Here is an 8,330-nt window from a genome sequence, read left to right as displayed (position 1 = left end):
CAAAAACACACATATACCTTGGATTTAAAAAATTCTAATTATGTTAGAATTGCCGTGATTGAACTTAGAGCACTGGTTCCCAAAGTGTGATCCAGGAATCCCTGGGGGTTATGAGACCTTTTGTAGAGTCAGCAAAGTCAAATTATCTTCCTAATAATACTAAGAGGATGCCCTGGGCAGTATGGCTCAGGTGGTTGGGGTGTAGTTTCATGCATTGAAAGGTTGCCGGTTCAATTCCAGGTCAGGGCACATACCCAGGTTTCGGGTTCGATCCTGTTCAGGGTGGGTATGGGGGATAACCAACCCTTGTTTCTCTCTCACATCCATGTTTCTCTTTCTCTCTCCCTCTTCCTCCGTCTCTCTCTAAATAAATTTTTTTTAATATTTTTTTAAATTGATTTTTAGAGAAAGAGGAAGGGAGAGGGAGAGAGAGAAATGTCTATGAGAAAGAAACATCATTAATTGGCTGCCTCCTACATGCCCCCTACTGGGAATCAAGCCCGCAACCTGGGCATGTGCCCTGGTAGAGAATCAAACCATTGGGGGCTCGATCCCAAGTAGGAGGCATGCAGGACACAGCTGATCAGTGACTCTCTCATCATTGATATTTCTATCACTCTCTCTCCCTCTCCCTCTCCCTTCCTCTCTCTGAAATCAGTAAAGACATATTAAAAATAAAAAGTACTAGGAGGCCTTGGATGGTGTTCTCGGTGGTTAGATCGTTGACCTATGCACTGCATGGAAGGGCCTCAGGTTCAATTCCCAGTCAAGGGCACATACCTGGATTGCAGGTTTGACCCCTGGCCCAGGCCTGGGTGAATGCAGGAGGCAACCAATCAATGTTTCTCTTTCTCTCTCTCCCTCCCTTCCTGCCACTCTCTCTAAAATCAATGGAAAAATACCCTCCGGGGAGGATTAACAACAACAAAAAATACTGCCCCTGTCCCATGTCGCTCAGTGGTTAGAGCGTCGGTCTGCACACCAAAGGGGCACGAGTTCAGTTCCTGGCCAAGGGCACGTACCTGGGTTGCAGGTTTGATACCCAGCCCTAGTCGGGGCCCGTGCAGGAGGCAACGAATCAGTGTGTCTCTCTCACATCCATGTTTCTCTGTCTGTCTGCCTCTCCCTTCCACTCTCTCTGAAAAGCAATGGAAAAAAAAATCCTCAAATGAGGATTAAAAAAAAAAAAAAGATCATGGCTACAGAATCTGAACTCATTCTTTTGTAGACAGAGTCCCATGGACAACTCTCCCAAGATAACACAGTCATCAAAAGCATACACTCTGGGACCAACTCTGCCCTGGCAAAATATTCACCATCAAGGCCTCAGTTTCCCCATCTGCAATGGGGCTAATGAGAGCACCAACCTGGTAGGACTTTTATGAAGATAAATATCTCCAACTTGGTTAGAACTGTCTCTGGCATGCAGTAGACATGAGTGCTAACTTTTATCATAAAACTAAAGAGATGGCTACATTAGCTCTGTGGAGGGTTACGAGTGCAGTAGCACAGATAAGCGTGGGCATTAGAGTGAACTCAGGGCACCAGCAGTTTGGAGGGCATGGCTGCTGCCTGCCGCAAGAGTGGGTGCTCTCACAAGATGATCCAGAGCCCTGGCATCTGGAAGTTAGGTGTCACTAGACCAAGAGGTGGGTGCATGACAACTCAATAAGGGAGAGAAAAGTGGTTCAATTTAGTAGAATGGTAGGGAGTTTGGGAGAAATGGTAAAAAAACAATGTGTGAAGATAGAGCATGGCCAGGCCTTAGTGGTTTGTAAGCTGGCAGATGGCCAGTGGAGCTGTCCCATGTGTCCTTTATTCACCTGCTGGTGAGAAGCAGACACTTTGGTGATGGGTTTGCTGTGGAGGATGATGCACCTTGGCCCAGGCCCAGGTTACAGGAACCTAAACATCAGTCACTTGGCACTTTCCCAGAGCAGACAGCCTGAGAACTGTTCACCCCTTCCTGCCTCACCTAGTCCCGGGTCTGGAAGCAGTATTTTATGAGTGCACATACCTTTTACACTATAATACAGATGCTCAGTATTACAGGAATTAATATATTTTGTCACTAAGCCCAACTTTAATTTGCAACTTTAAAGTATCCAGAAAACAAACGGATTTCATATGAGTTTGATATAGAAACGCTACAGGGCTGCCCCCTCATTTTAGTGTTGAATACTGTAAATGATCTTTCAGTGAGCCTCAGCACAGCACCATGCTGTCCAGTGAAGCTGGCTTTGCCCGGCCCCAGTGGAACTGCTGCCTCGTCCTCTTTCCCCAGACCTCCCAGACATGTGCTTCAGTTCTTCCCTTCTGCAGTAGAGAGGACTGTAAACATATTCTACAGGATTTGTTTTGTTTCCTCTGTTTATGAAACTAACCTCAGACAGGATTGCCTTAGAGCCCAAGTAACAAATAAACTGTCAAGTGAAATTAAACATGAAACGGCAGGAATGGGGATGGCAAAACCCAAATTGCATGATTTGATTTGAGGCATATACAGTGCCAAAGTTTGCTCCTGTCTTCAAATCATCTCCAGTTGAACTCAATCAGCTCTCGAGCTTCATCCAACCAGGGCTGGCCATGAATTCTAGAATCACAGGATCTTCTGGGGAAAATTGTTGAGTACACAGGGAGATCCTGGTACCTAGCCACAATCTGCTGGTGTGTATGTGTTTGGGGAGGGGGCTTAAATGAGCCATGCTTCAAATTCTATATGGAAGTGGCTACCTCTTCCTCTGTCAAATCAGCCCTATAAATTACAGTGAAACAGAGGCAGTGCCCCAAACTGCTCTTCTGAGGCCCAAGCCTGGCGGCTGCTGCTCCTGGCCACCCTGTGAAAGGGAGGCTTATCTGGGTGCTCGGGCTGGGTAGCAAGTTCTGCTGGCACTGTGCCCAGCCAGCCTTGCTTCCAAGGGGCTGCAGGTCCAGCAAAGAAGCCAGCTACCATGGTAAAAACGAAGCCACCCAGGCTTTCCTGTGTCTCCCAAGGATCAGCTCCTCTCACCTAGCCTCTCCTCTCTCCAGGCAGCATCTTCCTCTCTGGCCTTGTGGCAGCCTCCCCCTGCTCTCCGCCTCCCCACCTCTGGCCTCTCTAGACTCTTAGCCACAAAGCAGCCAAAATGATGCTTTTAAAACAGACCAATCAGTCTTTGCTCAAAATCCTCCACACCCTCCATCTCAAGCACAGCAGCAGAGCCCAGCACCATCAGGTGCTCCAGCTTTAGCCTGAGGCCAGCCCTGCCTACTACCTCCAACCTTCCTCTACCACACCTGATCTTCACTCAACACACTCCCAGTTGTCCTGGGGTGACACTTTTTCCTTCACTCCTGCTCTGAAGTCCCCTTTCAAACTAGCAAATTGTATGTTATGTATATTTTACCACAATTTTCAAAAAGTCCCCTTCCCTGGGAAGCCTGCCCTGCTCCCACCCCTTCTCAGGCTTTCTTTGTCTCTGTGGCCAGGTACAATCTTTCCACATACCATGTGCTCTGTTGACTCATTTTACTTTTGTTTCTCTCCTGTTGCTAGAAGGGAAGCTTCTTGAGGACAAGCATCATTTTGCTCACTGCTATGTCTGAGGTACCTAGAATATGGCTATACAGTAAATATGTGTTAAAGACAATTCCATTTTTTCCCACAAAAATCTCCTTTTCTTTCTAGTTCTTCATTCTCTGGAACTGCTTTGGAGGCCTCTCATCAATCTCCCCAAAAAACTCCACCCACATAGAGAGAAACATCTATGTGAGAGAGAAACACTGATTAGTATGCACCCTGACTGGTGATCAAACCTGCAACCTGAGTATATGCCCTGACTGGGAATCGAACCCACAACCTTTTGGTGCACTAGGCAACATTCCAACCAACTGAGCCACACCAGCCAGGGCTTTCCTTTCTCTTTTTGTTCTGCATTACAATACATCCAGGAATGGTCTAGCAATCTCTGAGGACAGGGAGTTGGAAGTCCTTAGTAGACAAAAGCAAGGTTTTCTTTAGCAGGCTGGCAGAAAGGCAGAGTTGTCTGTGACTACTCACTTGTCATTGAGTCTTTTTCCATGCCATGCTGTGGCTATCCAAATTCAGTGTGGCCTGGCTGGTGTGGCTCAGTGATTGAGTGTTGACCCATGAACCTGGAGGTCACAGTTTGATTCCCAGTCAGGGCCTATGCCTGGGTTGCGGGCTCAATCCCTAGTAGGGGGCATGCAGGAGGCAGCTGATCAATGACTCTCTCTCATCATTGATGTTTCTATTTCTCCCTCTCCCTTCTTCTTTCTAAAATCAATAAAAAGAATATTTTAAAAATTATACAAATTCTATATGGTTCTTGGGAGTTCCTACAGAGGCAGGTCTACCACTGATTCGCTGAAATAGGCCTCTAGGATTCAGGACCAGCCAGCTGGTGAATACTCTGTGCCTTAATGGAAAGACACAAAGGCCTAGGACTGTCCTCCTTCACGGAGACAGCACACTCTGTTCAACCTGTTGAAATGGAACAGCTCTGCTGACAATTGCCAGCTGTGGATTATAGAGTGGGGATAGAGCCAGTCTGATCACTGGCCACATCCCAGAGACAAGCAAATAGAAAATCCTGTCAGCTACATGACACATTCAACTGAAAACTTGGGAGACCATCCGTATACAGACAAGTAAACTCTTTCGCGCTACAAATATCTTATCACTCCTCTACCAAGTTACTCCTGGGACCAGAGAGATATCTTTTAGACATAGGCTATAAACTGGATAACCAGACATGGTTCCTCTTTCTTGAACCTAGATGAGGTTTCTGAGCCCACACTGGGGAGTTGAGAAGAAACCCTAGACCTCTGGCCAGCGATGACTCCCCAGTGGCTAATGTACCTGAACAGGCAAACCCTAACTTGAACAGATGAAAACCCAATGTAAACCTGCATCATCAGCCCTGGCCAGGTAGCTTAGTTAGTTAGAGCATTCCCCCGATATACCAAGGATGCGGGTTCAATCTCTGTTCAGGGCACATACAAGAAGCAACTAATGAATATATAAATAAGTGGAACAACAAATCAATGTCTCTCTCTTTCTCTCTCTCTCCCCCATACACACTTCCTCCCTCTCTGTAAAATCAATAAAAGAAGAAAAATGAGAACAAATATTCATTATAAAAAACAAATTAGCCCAGCCAACGTGGCTCAGTAGTTGAGCATCGACCTAGGATCCAGGAGATCACGGTTCAATTCCCGGTCAGGGCACATGCCTGGGTTGCAGGCTCGATCCCCAGCACGGGGGCATGCAGGAGGCAGTTGATCAATGACTCTCTCTCATCACTGATGTTTTTATCTCTCTCTCCCTCTCCTTTCCTCTCTCTGAAATCAATAAAAATATATTTTTAAAAAAGGACAAATTAAAGAATTTATTATAAACTCTAAAAAGACCCCTGCATCATAAGGAAAGGGTGGACTCAGAACAAGAAAATTAAGAGAGATCTCATTTGCAGTGACTGTCTTTAGGGACTCAAATGGGCTGTCGCAAGTCTTACCTGTAGCCTTGAGGCTACTTCACTCTGTGAATGGGCCTCATTCTCTCCAATCATAGCTGGCTTTCTCCTCGAGGTGGGAAAGGTGCCAGCAGCACTCTCAATTTATCCTTCTACTCCTTGACCCCAAAGGCAAGGTCCCTCTTCCAACGTGCCATTAATGTGACATTATGAAGGGCTGGGATCACATGACTGGAGAGTCAGGAACTGAGGGACTGAGTTTTGCTGACCAAGTCTGAACAACAGATATCTTCTGTAATTATCACTATGGTCAGTAGCCTGTAAACTGGTCTTCAATGATTCCTGCCCCCATGTGTCATCCCTGCCACATGGAACCATGTCATGTGAGCAGCCCCATGGAGAGTCCATTAAATGAGGAGCTGAGGCCTCCCACCAACAACCAGGGCAGAATGTCACCTTGGAAACCTATTCTCTAGTGTTAACTTCAAATGACTGCAGCCCTGTCAATTTAACTGCACCCTTGTGAGAGACCCTGAGCAGCCAGAACTAGCCAGTCAACCACTCCTGGATTTCTGGCCCTCAAAAACTTCATGAGATAAAACATTAGTTGTTGTTGTTTTTTTTTTGTTAATTCTCACCCCACTATGTTTTTTCCATTGAAATTTTTTTTTTTTTTTTTTTTTTTTAAGAGAGAGTGGAAGGGAAGGAGGATGGGATAGATAGAGGGAGAAACATTAACATGAGAGAAAGATATCAATTGGTTTTCTCCTACATGTGCCCCAACAGGGCCAGAGATCAAACCTGCAACCCAGATATGTGCCCTTGATTGGGAATTGAACCTGTGATCCTTCGGTGCACAGGCCAATGCTCTACCCACTGACCCATACCAGCCAGGGCAACACAAGTTGTTTTAACTTAAGTTTTAGGGTAATTTGTTCCAAAGTAATGGATAGCTGGAAAGGGTACAGACACTGCCCTTTTAAGCTCCCTCCTAAATATTGGTCCTAAGTCCCACACCCAACAGTCTTAAGAAATAATGCCCAGCCGGGTGTGGCTCAGTGGTTGAGCGTCGACCTAGGATCCAGGTGATCGGGGTTCAATTCCTGGTCAGGGCACATGCCCGGGTTGCGGGCTTGATCCCCAGTCGGGGGGGTGCAGGAGGCAGCCGATCAATGACTCTCTCCCTCTCTCTTCCCCTCCCTGAAATCAATAAAGATATGTATTAAAAATATATATATATTGAGGAACACATAGTTATTATGTCAAACACAAGTTCCTGTACAGGTTTTTTTGTTAGTAGAAATAAACTTTTCATCATTTCGAGAAGAACAAACTCTGTGATTATGAAATCTTGTTGCACGTGTGATGAGTAAAACCCAGTTAACAAGTGATATGAGAAGAAATAGTTTCCTAAGACAGCTCTTTAGTTCAGAAACAAAGTCTACCAAAATTCAAAGAGATAAGTAAGGTTATTCAAACATTCCACAAGGGGTATATTTTATAGAAGACATTCTAATATTAGCCAAATACTTAGTTGTAGACCAGGTCACTCAAAGCTGTGTGAGTGACTTGGCTTCAGTAGGATGAGCTCACCTTCATGATTACAGTGCAGCAATTATATTGTGCAACAGTCCAAGGGCTTCAAAGGCCAGGGTAAGTGTGGAAGCTACCGGGCTTTTAAAAAAAACTTTAGAAGCTTAGCTGCTGCCAAGCTGCCTAATTTGGAAAGAAGCAAGTAATTATTTGTTCTGATATTAATAAGGAAGCCTAGATCTTAAAACCAAAAAGATAGACTTCTATCTCCAGAGTGCTAAGGTATTATTTCTATTTTGCAGGCAAGGCAACCAACAGATGTGCCAAAAGTAGCTTGCCAGAAGCCCTTCAGCTAATAGTGAGCAAGGACTCCTCCATGCCGAGAAACACAGGGTGGAGTTCTTAGGATGGGAGTGGAACAGATGCACTCTTTGCTCCTCTCCCCTTATGGCAGCCCAGGCTGAAAGGGCGGCCCTTCCACACCTCCTGAGGCTCACTTTGCTCATAGATCTTGAACTGGATATAGAACAAATGGCACCCAGTACCAGGGTGACTGTGCAGAGACGTAGGGCACGCCCTGACTCAAACCGGGAGTTCACCATGAGAATGCCTCTCAGTTAAGGGAAGTCACACTGAAACGTCCTGATGAACACAGAGCTCAGAGAGCTGAGGAAGTACAAATTAGTAAACAGAAGTAGTGAAGTACCAAAAGAATAAAGATAGTGGTATTGGTAACGGAAATGACTGAGAGGAAAGTGAAGCTGAGTCTTGGTGGGAGATGAAGTAGGGCCTGAGAGCCAAGGTAGACCTAGTGAGCCAGCTCTCCCACAGAGCCTTCTCCAGGGCATGGGACGCCTGAATCCTTAAACTAAATCCCTGCTGCAAGGGCACAGGAGCTGTTCCGGGCTACTGCAGAAGTGAGACTGAAGCAGGGTGGGGTTCAAGATCATAATTTACCTTTCACCTGAGGTCTGGGACACAGCCGGCCTCCAAATCACATTTGTTAAATAAGTGTGTTTGCATAAGCGAATCAATAGTCTGTTTTCCCAGGACCTAATTTCCCACCACATCCTAGGAGTAACTCCTGGATATGAACGCCTTCCTGGTTCACAAGTCGCTTTCACATACTTTAATTGCATTTTATCTTTACAACAACCCTGTGGGAAACCCAAAGCTGACATTAGCCTCACTTGGCAGATAATTATCATCCCCATTTTACTGATGAGAAAATTGAGGCTTGGAGAAGTTAATAACATGTTCACAGTCATAGGCTGAGGACAGAAGCCAGCGTTCTTTCCCCAGAGGCTGGCCCCCTGCCGTCAC

Source organism: Miniopterus natalensis, chromosome 18 (assembly GCF_054644295.1).
Source record: "Miniopterus natalensis isolate mMinNat1 chromosome 18, mMinNat1.hap1, whole genome shotgun sequence".
Taxonomy (NCBI): Eukaryota; Metazoa; Chordata; class Mammalia; order Chiroptera; family Miniopteridae; genus Miniopterus; species Miniopterus natalensis.
This window is presented reverse-complemented; position numbering follows the sequence as displayed.